The 14776-nt window shown below is 31.4% G+C and overlaps 1 non-coding gene across 1 annotated transcript; it reads left to right on the top strand.

Moving 5' to 3' along the window:
• Positions 1-3266: 3266 nt before the first annotated feature.
• On the top strand, positions 3267-3414 carry LOC112725767 (small nucleolar RNA snoR138). Its single transcript, XR_003164852.1, has one exon. It is a non-coding gene; the product is annotated as a small nucleolar RNA snoR138 (small nucleolar RNA).
• The last annotated feature ends 11362 nt before the right edge of the window (positions 3415-14776 follow it).

Raw genomic sequence — 14776 nt, 5'->3', positions numbered from 1 at the left:
TGTAAGACTCTGTGCAGTAGGGTGTTACATTATGGTATCAGAGCAGTTCATTTCCGTAGAGCCTGGGCAATGGATTGACTATGCTTTTGAGCATACTCTAGGTTTGTGTACATGCTATTTAGGATGTATGCTTAACATATGTAGCATAAACATTCATGAGCATTACTTTTGGAGATTCGAAGCACTAGATTTTAGATATTAAGACTGATCACATTAATGTCAATTTTTTGGTGTGGACAAGACCCAAATAGTGTCTTGTGAATGCGAGTGAGGTGATACAATTGTTCTATAGATACTACTGTGCAAGTTTCTGCTGAAGGGATGGAGGGAACAAACTAGGAATGGTTATGGAGGCGGTAATGAACCTAGTGCTACAATTAACGGAATTAGAACTCGTGTAGTTGAAGTAAAGGTTGATGACGTCTAGTTAGTATGATAAAGAGATTCAAGCAGTTTTGGATGAATGGATTAATGATTAAGATCATAATGATAAACGATCAAGGTGACGCAGCGAAAGCGGGTTGGAGCATCGATGTAGTAAGAAGTGTGTAGCCTTCGGAATCTAAAATTCAAATATAGATATCGGATGAAGCTAGAAAAACTCTTGTAGTTGATCCTAAAGGTTGAGCGTGAGACCTCTAGTATAACCATTGGACTCTATCGAATGGGAACTCAAGAAGTTGCTCACTAGAAAAGAGGAAGCACATATGGAGTTTAGAGAAACAAATTTTCGAGGGTGAAAATTTTTGTTAGGAGGGTAGGATATAAACCCTAGGTAATTAGTAAATAATTAACTGATAAATTAATTATTATTTAAAGAAATTAGGAAATTAAAGTTTTATAGTTTAATGATGTATAAATAATTAAAATATAAATTTTAACACTAATTTTAAACTTTTTGGCCCGAAATTGGATCGACGGACCGAACCAAATCGGTTGGACCGGACCCAAGGCCCATGTATATAAACCCATATTCAGCCCCATTTTCCCCATCAAACGCAAAACGCACGCTGAAAACAAGAAAGGGGAAAGGATAAGAACATCAAAACCTAAACCATTGATTTACAAATTTCAAATCCTTGTATCTTTCAATCTGGAGCTCCGATTGACGAGCTGTCAGTGGCCACGCGTTCTTCTCAGAATTCTCTACAAAACTCATTAAACAATTTGGTAAGAAATTCTGATTTTGTGCCCATTTCCCCCCTTTCAATTCGTGAATTTAGGTTTTGAAGGTTGAAGGATTTGGTATTTTTGATGACTTAGGTGAACTCTAGCGGCAGATAATCACCGGATTTTGTCCATTTGCCTCGTGGGTAATGGTAAAGAAACCTTAAACCTTGTAAAATTACTAAATTTGTGAAACCTAAGGTAATTCTAGTACTGTTGTATGAAAATTTAGATTGAATTATGTATTTTGAAATAATTTGGTGATATTGGAGGCAAATTGGCAAAGTTAGGAGCTTGAGCTTGAACTTTGGGATTGTGGATATTTGTTAATGGTGGATACTTGAGGCGTTCCGAGCTTAGGGATGAATCGGACAAGGTATGATTTTGGTTTCTCGTAGAATGTCTTGTGAAAACTTAGGCTAGTTGACTGTAGGTTAAGTTGAACCAGGATGACTTTTTAAAGTTTAGTGAATTGGTAAAAATGTGGAATTAAATAGGTGAATGTATTCCTAATTATTGAGTAATGATGAGGTTTGAGTTTGATTGTAAATGATGATGATGTTATATTGATTATTTATGAGTAATGTTTCTTCAGTTATAATTGTGTGGGTTAGAGTTGATGAAATTACGTGTTGAAGTGTTGTGGAAAGAAGGAAATGGTTATGGAATTGTTTTTGGATTGTGAAACTTGGTTTGAAAATGAGAATTTAGAAAATAAAGGTTTTGAACTCTTTTGGTAAAAGCAGATTTTTAATGAACTTCGGCGGTCCATAACCTGAGCCTCGAATATTGAATTTGAGTGAATTTTAATTCAAATTAAAGATAGTTTTAAAAGCTTTAAGACGGTATAAACTTTGTGGAAAACGAAATTTTATAGAAGAAGTTGTAGACGTCGGAAGTTATGTGTAAAAACTGAATTTTCGAAGATGTAGGAAAAACTAGAAACTCTGATGTCTATGCGTTCACACACTAGTGTTTTGTGGGGATCGTGATTATTTTCCGCCCACTAGATTTTAAAGAAAATTATTTTGTAGGGAACGTTGTTCTTTACCGCCCACCAGATTTGATATGAAATTGTTTTGTGGGGATCGTGGTTATTTACCGCCCACGTATGTGCTGTTTTCCAATTGAAAACGTCTGTAGGGATCGAGGTGGTTTACCGCCCGTAGATGGTGGGGATCGAGATAGTTTACCACTCACCAGGTGAGGATCATGGTACTGTACCGCTCACCAGTTTTCAAGAAGACGATGTCCGGGTTAGCTACCGGACATGTCGGGTTGGCTATATAACCGACAGATGAGACTCATCAGTCATAGGGTAGGCATATGTTAGTTTCACCCACGTCCTTGACCTAATCAGCGCTTCCTTCACCCAAAAGACCAAAACCCTAAGCCAACTTAAACCAAAGCTAACAAACCCTACTAAACCTACCACAAGGGCTCCAACATTCTTCATATTCCAGAGTGCCACTACTATCGCCGCCGAGCCTCCAGAATTTGCCGCCGCTGCCCGTCGAAGGTGTCGTCGGCCGTTGTTTTGTCTCCTCCCTCTCTTCGTCACCAGGTCTTCCTGGAGTTATTGGCATCACAGCCTCCGTCATCATCAACAACATAGTCTCTGTGGTCATCGATTTGCGAGTCGTCGTCATTGTTGGCCCTGAATTCAATGCCTCTGTACTTATCGTGAAGCATTTTATTCGATCTCTCTTCTCTCTATCTAACCGAATCCACTTCTATTCTCCCTTGCTGAGGTATGTAATGCCTTTTCACCTTATGTTGTTGGTGATTTTGTGAAACATTTGTTGGTTGGACTAGGTCTATTGCTTCAATTTTTGGGGAATTAATTTTTCTGTGATAGTTTTGCTTTATTTCTATGTTCTCACTAAAATTTTACATTATTAGCTTGTGATGATGAGAGAGCCAAAGGTTTCTCCACTATTATCTCTACCTACTTTCTAGACTTGCAATTATTTGTAAAGAAAGTATCTACAAGTGTGGTTGTTGTTTTCCTAATTAAAGTAATCACAAAGTGAGGTTGGCATGACTTCTCAAGTCCAGTTGTCTTATTGCTCTTTCTAAAAATTCTTGTTTTTTCATCCTATGCCTCTGGAATAACTGAATGGTGAAATAAATAACTTTTTAGTTCAGAAGAAGGCAAATATCAAGTGTCAAACCTTAAAGATGTTTGAGGGCAAGTAATGCTCTTCTTTTAGCTCCTTACTTTGATATTTTCGAATATCCATTTCTTTTATTTCTTTGTTGCAATTTCCTTCTTTAATTTTCATGTTGAATTGAATTAAGTTTAATTGTAGCTATACTTGGATAATTCATATTACACTTTTCTCATAAATTTCATACAATGGTCCTTAATATTCCTTTGTCTTCAATTTTTTTTCTTTTTTTTCTTTTCATTTATTCAAAAAAACTTAAGGTATCTTCTGTATTTTTTTATAACTCACTTAACATTAATATTTTTTAAATTTTATTATATTTTTATAGTATATACAGATAAATTAAGTTGAGTTTATTTTAAATTTCAAAAAATTGAATGGGGTTTATATATTTAAAACCTCCATCAGAAAGCTAAAAGTGATCAATTGAAGATCTTTCAGTTCGCACAGAGGCAGAAAGGGATAGGGTTTATCCCATCAAAACCTTTGAAGGATTAGGACAAATCTGTTCATTCTTGTTCTTTTTCCATCTTGTTTCGCATAATTTTTTTTATTTAATCCATTATCAATGTTACAAAACAAATAAAAAGATGCTTCAAACACACCGCATCATTAGTTTATGATGCTGACTTAAAGAACCAAAGGTTTTTCTGTGTTTGTCTGCCTTCTACCTTTTAGATGTTCAATTATTTGTATTTGATTGTAAAAAAATATCTTAGAATAAATAAATATCTTTTAAAAAATATCTTCAATCAAATAATGGTACCCAAGCATACGTTGCGAATTTTCTAATTAATGTAATCTCATAATGTGGTTACTGTGAGTTGTTAGGTTCAGTGGTCTCATAAGTAAAACACTTTGAAAATTGTTTGTTTTTTTTTATCTTATTGGTTTGAAAATAAGTGTTTGGTTTAGAAGAGAGTGAATATGAAGTCTAAAACCCTCAAATGGAATGCTCTTTGCTTCCTTACCTGCATATATCTTGATACCCATTCCTTTTGTTTCTTTGCTATAATTTTCTTGTTTAAATTTTATCCTAAATTGAACTAGTTGAGTGTAATTTGTTCTTGAAAATCCATAATATGCCATTCTCGTAAGTTTCATGGAATGACACTTAATATTATTTTGATTTACAAATATTTTCTTAATGATTAAAAAATTACCTTATCCTCTATATTTTTTGAATAATTATTTTTGTTTCTGAATTCTGTTGCTGAAGGTTTAGGCTTTTGTTCACTATTGAGTTTTACATTGTCATTCTCCTGATAACTACCTAATGACCTTATGTTGTGTAAAGGATTAATCAAATGCCTAGGAGATCTCGGTACACCATTAATAGTGCAGCCGAAACTGATGCTGCCCTTGATTATCAAACTCAAGCTAGTTTGGTGAGTTACCTATTGCTTATTTCAGCTTGAAATGTTGATTTGTCTTTTAGGATAGATTTCTAGTCTTCGTCATTCGTGGAAATACTGAATATAGTTGGTTGAGTTGCTAACTAATTTGATTTTAACTCAAGGATGGATACAAGAGCTAATACTTCAAATGCATAGCGACGTGCTAGAGCACCTCCATTTTCGCATTCTTCCAACGGTGCACGACAATCTCGTGTTAATACTGGATCGTTTCGACCACCGTGCAATGAAAGACGGCTGGCTCCATCAAGTGACATGGGTGACACTCGAGCTCCTGCAACACGCAGAGCATTGGGATTGCAATGAAGCTGCCGATGTCTATTCAGAAGATGAAGATTATGACCCGGAGGCAGATGAGGTTGAGTCGTTCGATGACCATGTCGATAACTTATTTGCCACACAAGAACCTGAACATCAGGGCAATGCCAACAACTGTGAAGACACCGATTATTGGGAAGTTGATGTCATCAGTATAATTTTTTGCCTGTATCTTAAAACTATAATTAATCTTTTCCTTGAATTCTATTTCTCTGGGTAACTCTAATGTTGTACACTTTTTTTCTTCCTTAGAATATGGCATGACAAAACAGATGAATCTGACTGTTAAGGAGGCAATAAAACTTCCTCCTAGTAGGAAGATCGTACTCCAACATAAAACAAAGTTGCAAGCAGTTGGTCAGGCAGCTAGCTTATTCAGCGGGTTCTTGGGGAGTTTGGGGGTTGATTTTCAACAATTACCGATTTGTGAAAATAGTTGGAAAACAATGAACAAGACAAGACTATCAAGAAACATGCGTTTAACCAAGTTAAGATAATTTTTTAGTTTTTTGATATATTAAACCATGCTTGAAATTATTTTTAGGTCGTCCAACTGTATTTCCTATTTCAAATGTTTCTTTTTGTATTTTTGATTATTATATGTTAGTGGCTAATTGCTTTCTAACAATGATATTTGTTGTATTACATTCTAGCTTTTTATTTTTGTTATGTTAATATTCTTCATGTACCCAAATAAGATTATCCACATTCATTGATTTTGCTTACTTATGATGTCAAATATTTGTAGTGAGTCTTTCACTATGAGAATGATGAAGGAGGAAAAATAAAGCGGGAAACCATACAAAGGATAGGAAAAAACTGGAAGGACACAAGAAGTAAATTGTTTCATAAGTTTTATGATTTGCCCAAAGACTTTTGAGAAAAATTCCAACCATAAACCAACAGGAATATATGCGAATCACTAGAAACAATTTCTTGAATATCGGTTGAAGGATGATACAAAGGTAACAAATAATGAATTGGTATTTCATTTTATTCAACTGAAAATACCTTTACCTTATGCTTTTTTTTTCCGAAACCATACATGGCTATTTCAAAGACCTCTAACATTATATTAACTTATCCCATGCTCATTAAAGTTTATTTTTTTTGTTTATTAGGAGAAGTGTAGAAAAAATGTTATAAATCATTCAAAGCAACGTTACACATACTGGAGGTTCTAAAACATTTGCCAAACGAAAACACGAAGAAGTAATCAATTTAAATTTAGTTTCAGATTTTTGCTTTATTTTTTGTAATATAGTGTTGTTAGTTATATGATTGTATACACATGAATGTTATAGGAGCAATGACAGGGAAAGCACATTGGTAGAGGAGAGATGTGAACCATGGCTCATAAAAAAATGAATGGATCGTATATAAATGACGATGCGCATGTTGTTGGTGTAAGACATGTTTTATAATGTTTTACTTTTCTCTTTGAATTTATAAAGGTGGATTTAAAATCATTGTAACTTCGAATCTCATATATCTGTAGGAAGCAATTGCACATATTGAGAGTCAAGCCGAATCTAGCAAGGAGCTTTCACAGAATGATTCCCTTGCACAAGTTCTTGGAAACGAGCACTTAGGAGAAGTTTGGAGGACTAGGTTTCAGACCATGTCCTACTCAACTTTTTCATAATATTTTATAGCAGTCAAACTCTGGTGTGTAAATTGAGGAGTATCAGAAGGAGATTGCAAAACTTAAGGCAGAGACAGCAGAGGATAAGGCAAAGAGACAGACAATGGAGAGTTTGTTAAGATACTTAATCCAGCAACAAGGAGATAATTTGTCACCTGACATAGCTGTAGATCTAGATTCTTTGGAAAGTGCACCAACCTTATCCTACGCAAGATCATCTTCTGGCAATCATGATCTGCATGATAAATCATGAGTTTGAGTCATCAGAAATAGATACATTTGAATCTGATTACTTTTTAGTTGTTCACTGTTGAATTACTTTTGCATTATTTTTTTTCTAATTTATAGTCGTTGATGCACTTAGGACAAATTACTATTATATGTATTGTCTTTTGCGTATTTCTTTTGGTTTTTGTTTTATAGTTTGATTGGTTATTCTTTATTTTATTAAGTTAAAGCAACACAGTTAATGGCACAGCATAAAAGGAACAAAAGAATTGATCATATATTAAAAAATTTGGTTAAAAAAAAGCTGTAATATGTCATTTGGCGACAGTTTCGAATCCGCCACTATAATAGAAACAAATTAGCTTGGCTGTTGAGATTTTGGCGGCGGTTAATAAACGCCGCAAACAACAAATAGGTCTGGTTTTGTTTTTGCTAGCGATTAGAACCGATGCAAAACCAATCTGTCGCAAAATATTAATTAGCAGCGGTTATTCCACCGGTTACTAAAAACCGCCGCTAAGGGTTTTGCGCTCCCTATCTTGGAGCGGATTATAAACCGCTGCTATCCATTATACGGCGGTAAAAATTTGCCGCTATCTGGCTCCAGAACCGTTGCTATCGGCCGCAAGTGGTGTAGTGATATATATATATATATATATATATATATATATATATATATATATATATATATATATATATAGTCATAGGCTGTGTTATGATGATACTCTGACTAGTTTACTTTGTTTAAGATTACATTGTGTATATTGTACAGAAGATATGTATGTATTATGTCTTAGGGAAAAAGACAGATAGATCCCTGACTTTTTAAATTTTTGACAAATACATCCCTGACAAAATTTAAATACAAAAAAGTCCCTGACTTTAACAAACGGAGGACAATTTAGTCCTTCCGTCTATTTGCCTCTCATACACCAAACGGAACTGACTGATGTGGCTGAAACGGTGTCCAGGTGTCCGTTGCGGTGCCACGTTGGAAGGAGAATAAAGTTCGAAGGACAAATAAGTTATTGACATCATTTTGCAAATAAAGTTCGAAGGACAAATAGGTCCTTAAGAATTTAGTTCATTATGCTTCTATATGTATCACATATTACTATTTAATTGAAATATACCTATATTAGGTATCATATATTACTATCTAATTTAATAATCAAATGTGTCACATGACACTCTTATTAAAATTGAGAGAAAATATTTTTTTTTTCAAAATTAATAAACTCCTTTCCTGAATTCTCTCATCTATCTCTCTCCATTTTTCTATTTCTCTCTACTATTTTTACTCTATATATAATTATATTTTATATTAGTAATTTGACAAATCAAAATATGTTATCCGATATTTTTTTACAATTAAAATATTTTAAATGTAAAAGTATACACATTAAATTATTTTAAATTTTAGATAACGAATGTTAAAATTAATTATTAATAAAAAATTAGACTTTTTCATATAAAAATAATAACTAAAAATCTTATTATTTAATTTTTTATCTGCAGATATCTTGGTCTTCTTAACTAGAGACTTTTGTCAACTTACGACTTTTTTGTAAAAGTAGTTTGATTTTATAAATCTTTTGTGCCATTCATAGTTTATACTGTTAGAACAAAGTGAACTATAATTTAAAAAAAAATATTCCCGTAATGTTATTATGGATAAAAATACTATTTCTAATATAATACACAAATGCACTAATGTTAACTTAATACATGAATGATGCACAAATGAACTAATGTTAACTTGATGCATAAATGAACTCATGCTAACTAATGCCACTTGTATGATGAAAACTGAACTAATGCAATTAAACAAATTCTAATATAATACACAAATGCACTAAAACTGAACTAATGCAATTTAAGAAAAAAAAGTAGAAACAGAACAAGCCCAATTTCTGCAATTTTAATACAAATAATTTAAATTGCAGAATACAACAAGTTAACTAGATTTCAAAATACAAGCATAATTTTATAAACTAAATTCTCATAATAGAAGCATAATAGAAGTATAATGAACTAAATTCTCAAGGACCTATTTGTCCTTCGAACTTTATTTGCAAAATGACGTCAATGACTTATTTGTCCTTCGAACTTTATTCCCCTTCCAGCGTGGCACCGTAACGGACACCTGAACACCGTTTCAGCCACGTCAACCAGTTCCGTTTGGTGTATGAGAGGAAAATAGACGGAAGGACTAAATTGTCCTCTGTTTGTTAAAGTCAGGGACTTTTTTGTATTTAAATTTTGTCAGGGATGTATTTGTCAAAAATTTAAAAAGTCAGGGACCTATTTGTCTTTTTCCTATGTCTTATTATAGTTACTCTATGTGTTGCTTTATTTCTTTCCATGCTCTATTTGTGTTAGCTTGATTTTCTACAATCATATCGATCGTGTGCTAATTCGATTACAGACTTAATAATAATTATTAGTTAAGTTTTAGAAAAGAAAGTTAGTAGCGTTTGATTTTCAGTATGATCATGATGTACTAGAAACGGAATCGTTATAAATTTTATATGTACATTTAATTATATAACGTTACATTAGAAAAATAATTATTAGATAATTAAATAAAATATTTTACATTTTCAGTACACTAAATTATATTCTTTATTTGATATAAGATTATTAAAAAATAATTCAAAATTAAACACAAATTCAAGAAAAATCACTATATATAATAGAACATGTCCAATCATGCATTGTATGTTACTATGCAAAGGGCAATTATATTATGGGAAAGAACAAAGAACGTCTAGATTTGCACAAATGCAATTTGATTTACTATGGCTGTCACAATTTACACATAAATTGATAGAAATGGATTCGATTTATTTGTTTTTACTATTTCAACATAAATCGATTTAATGCAATTTTATTTACACATGAATGATAGAATTGAATTTGTTACTTAATAGGATTTACCTGAATGAGAAAAAATACACATGTATTAAAATTAAAAATAAAACATTCATTTAAAATTTTTCTACCATCATTTTATTAATATAATTTACCCATTATTGTATGGTTATCCTTGGATAGGTGTATGGATTTTCTTGTTGGCTTTGAACTCCGTTCACTTGACCATCTTGCTTCTTGGCGTAATGATCTTTGGAGGGTAATTATTAAGCAAGAAGCGAGGCTGCAATTATTATTATTATTATTTTTAATCTTTTACAAAATTTTTCAACTTAGATGATTAAGGACTAATCTGCAGTTAGTCAATAAATTATTATATACACAAAATAAAATCTAAACTTTTGACATTTGATAAAGTGGACAAATGAAATAATTAATCAACTAATCCAAATGGATTATTATTTCAATTTATTATGAACTTAGTTGAAGTTTTAACTATATACATAAGTTCACAAGTTAAAAGAAAAGAAATTATATAATTAAATTAAGTTTAATAATCATTACTTACTACATTTTTCACCGATCATCAAATTCAAATTTTAAATTACTAAAATGATAGAAGACAAGATTGGGTATAAGTGTAACTCTATATATGAGATACTGAAAACCTGTTATTATATATTATATTTACATTACCAAATAATAACCGCATTACCAAAAAAATATATATTATATTTATAAGTGTTTCACATATATTTTAAACAACGTAATTAACTGCTAAATAATCAAGCTAGTTTTTTTACTTTTTCACAACATAATAATAATAATTTTGTAACACAATCTTTTATAATAAAATAATTAAAATTTTTATGATTACAAAAAATAATCATTGTATATATTTATGTGTTATAAAGTTTTGTAATTATCTATAAAATTTATATAGCATATATAGTGTCATTCAATATTTATATATGAATGATTTATTATTGATGAATGCTTTATGGCACCATGCATATACCAATTTATGATGAGGCTTTCATGTTGAAATAGTAATGAAAAAAAATTTACATTATATTGCCTACCAACTAAAATTAAATTCTTTTGCAACATGTTATATTTTAATGTACTTACAATGCAAAAATTAATATAAATGACATAAAACATCTTCCTATATAATACAATATCAAATGATTATTCAGGCCTTTTGCCCCCCAAAAATTTTTCTCGTTATTATAATGACATGTTCTCCACTAACTGAATCTAAATCTTGTGAACCCGTTAATGCAATACGCCAATAATAAGGTAGTATTTGAAAAAGAGATTGGGATAAAAAATAAAAATTAAATTAAAATTTTATATTGTGTTTGAATTGGTATAAAATATATACGATTTAGTTAAGTCGTTTTAGTATTCTGTTTAGTAAGAGTAGATATAATAATGACGTAAGGGATCAAGAGTAGAATGTAGGTGAAGCTAGAGAAATAAAAATGGTGAAAAAAGTTAGATGATGGTAATTTTGAAAATAAATTTTATTAAAATTTCAGTCTTTGTTTTCAGGAATTTCGTCGGTCTCCTATGTCCCTATTTTTTGGAAGTATTGAAGGGACTGGAATTTTATGTCCTGGGATTAAAATTTTAGTTCTAATATCTGACCATCAAATACAATACCGAGTCTCAGTTTCTCGGTCTTAGTTCCAATCTTTAGAAACAAACACTTCATAAGGCTGCATTTGTTTTGAGGTATTAGGACTAAGACTCAGTATCATGTTTGGTGGTTAAAGACTAAAACTAAAATTTCAGTTTTGAAACACAAAATTTTGAGTCCTTTCAGATACAACTACAAGGTTGTGTTTGTTTACAGAGACAGGACACTGAGACAAGGACACGGAGACACAATTGTGTTTGACAGAGGAAACATAGACAGAGACAATGTGTCAAGAGACACTGAATTAGTGTATTTTATGTCCATCCTGACAGGAAGGACACGGAGACACTAACAAGGGACAACTTATTTTTTATTTTTCTTTCATTATTCTTGTTAATTTTTTATAATTATATTTTTCATCTCAAATTTTTTGAATGAAAAGAATGAGAATAAATTAGATTTTCATAATTTGTTCTAGTTTATCACCAAATAGGATACAAGAACACAAAATTTTGTCCTGCTCTCAGAAATAAACGCAACCTAAGGGACTGAAATTTTTAGAAACGAAGATTGGAACGTTAATAACATTTTTTTCCGAAAGTAACCCCATTTAACTTTTCAAATACACGTATCATCTCTTCCACCATCTTCACCTTTCCAACAAAACTATACTACCCCAATGAAAGAAAGGAAGATGTACAACAAATAAGAGTTTTTGCAGCGGTCAAAAACCATTGCCATAGATCAAAAAGGCATTCTTAAAACTTTAGGCAACGCTTTGGTAACGGATTTTGACCTGTGGTATATGCGGCCGTTACCAATGCTCATAGGCAATGGTTTTTTACCTAAGGCAACGGCAACAAAAAAACGGTTACCATAATTACTGGCATAGGCAACGGTTTTGACAATAATTTTTAAAGAACGGTTTAAAACCGTTACTGGATAGGCAACAATTTTAAACTGTTGTAATTTCATTATTCACAAAGCCAACAGTTTTAAAGCGTTACCGTTGTTGTCATTTTTTGGCAACGATTTTAATAACATTGCCAATTTGTAGTCGTCTAAGCCAACAGCTTTAAAGCGTTATCGTTGGTGTCGTTTTTTGGCAACAATTTCAATACCATTGTCATTTTGTAGTCGTCTAAGCTAACGATTTTAAAGCGTTACCGTTGGTGTCATTTTTTGACAATAGTTTTAATATCATTGCCATTTTGTAGTCGTCTTTGATAATGGTTTTAACACTATTGTCTTTTGTAACTTTTGACAATGATTTTTTGTAATATATAATTCTTTATTTACAAAAGAAAACTAATTGAACATTTACTATCAAATTTGACTTATAAAAATTGAAATAAGATCCACAATCACATTATATCATCATTGCAAAATAACATAATATTAGTCTAGGTCATAACTATTTGTACTTATATCATCATTTTCCAAAATACCATAATACTATAGCCTAAGTCATGACAACCTCGAACTATATCATCTAATTCTGCAAAAAAATATAATAAAAAAAAGAGTTGAAATAGCTAAGTAGCAAATAGGTTTATTATTATGTCCACAAGTTCATGAATTTTACTTTAACATTTGCTCTTAAAAATTTGGCCTTAATTAAGTTCGATTTTCCCTTCAACATGGTTTTTCTATAAACAAAACAAAAAATAATACATCAAATATAAAATTACACATCTTTAATACTAATAATGTTTACTAAAAATGTTTGAGAGAGAGAAAAAACATATATATAATAACATTCTTCTATTTGGATACACAAAACAATTGAATCAACATCAACATAATCAACCATTGTTTAAGATATGATAACTTGTAGAAACTTTAACAACAAATAATACCTCCTTATTCGCATCATTGTTCGGATTGCCTAAAGTGCTTCCTAGTTGAACAGCTAACATCTCAAGGTCCACTCCTGAGTTTTTTGTTGTAGCATCATCTTAACAAGCGATTTTAGTTCATTTACTTCTTTTTGCATCACATCAACCTTACCTTCTAATGTTGCTTTCTTAGCTGCATGTTGATGCTTAAGGGTGGCAATTTCTTCATTTTTTTCAACAAAGTTGGTGTTATAACTCTTTCGTAACATCGCACTCACCCTACCTTCTCTTTCCCAAATATGGATTGAAAAGATCTAATTGCTGATTCTTTAGACTTTTTATTCTCAACTTCAAATGTGCCTATATTAATTTGAAGAAAAATAAGAATAATTAAAAAAAGTAACTACACAATTGGACTAAACATATATTTGATAACATGAAAGAAAATAATAGAAATTAAGAATAATATCAAGATTCTTTAACTCAACTGCGACCGTAAACATAACAACAACTGATGGATAAATTGCCAAGACACAAAAAATCCATAACCTATTATAACCAAATTAACTCTCAATACTTACAATAACATCCAAAGTATCTTCATCCAATGATTCACCCTTTGTGCTTTGGTGAGTCTCAACAAACACTTATGCTTGAGTAGGTGGTTCATTATTTTTCTTAGAAGCAGCCTGTAAGTCCAGTTCAAATAGCATTTATATAGAGTTAAAATAAGTTTATTTTCTAAAATTAACACATACTTGATACTCAAAGACACACACCACATATACACATACAAATGCACAACAAGGTTTAAAAGATTGTACCAATCTTGCACGTATTCTTGCAAAATTTATTGGTCCCTTTCGATGCCTAAATTTCTATTGTGCCCTATTTTTCTTATTCTGCGCAGATATTTTTTACATAACAAAAGACAAGTGTTATAAAAAAGTCATCATATTTCACTCATAAATGTATCTAACATAATTGCATAAACAATTATACTAGGTTTCACATAGCTTACCTTAACTTTCTCAGTTCTCCAATAAGCAATTAACCTTTGAAAATGACTATCAGGTATGCTTTTAGGACGATTTTTCAGCATCTCATTAACACATTTATATGGCAAAAAATGAGTTTGCTTGATTGTGGTCTTATACTATCTCCAATTGTCATTGATATGAGCAAGCACCATCCTTTTTCCTTGAATTGGAATAATGAATTTAGCCAACAAAATATAAATATTATTTTCTAGTAAGAATAAAATATATATGTACACGTCCTTAAGTTTCTAAAAGAAACAAGACTAATATTCTCACTTGAATATATTCCCAAATAGCTTCTTTATCTTTAATCCCCTTCCAATTTGTGTTAATTAATGGACAAAAATCTGAATTCCTTGCCACTGTACCCAAAAATTTGCTCAAGTTGTTTACAGCTTCATCAGTAAAACCAATTGCCTCTCCTTCAAATCTAGT

This window comes from Arachis hypogaea, chromosome 11 (genome assembly GCF_003086295.3).
Source record: "Arachis hypogaea cultivar Tifrunner chromosome 11, arahy.Tifrunner.gnm2.J5K5, whole genome shotgun sequence".
NCBI classification, from domain to species: Eukaryota; Viridiplantae; Streptophyta; class Magnoliopsida; order Fabales; family Fabaceae; genus Arachis; species Arachis hypogaea.
Note: the sequence above shows the minus strand (reverse complement) of the source record. Positions and strands in the feature narration are given on the sequence as shown.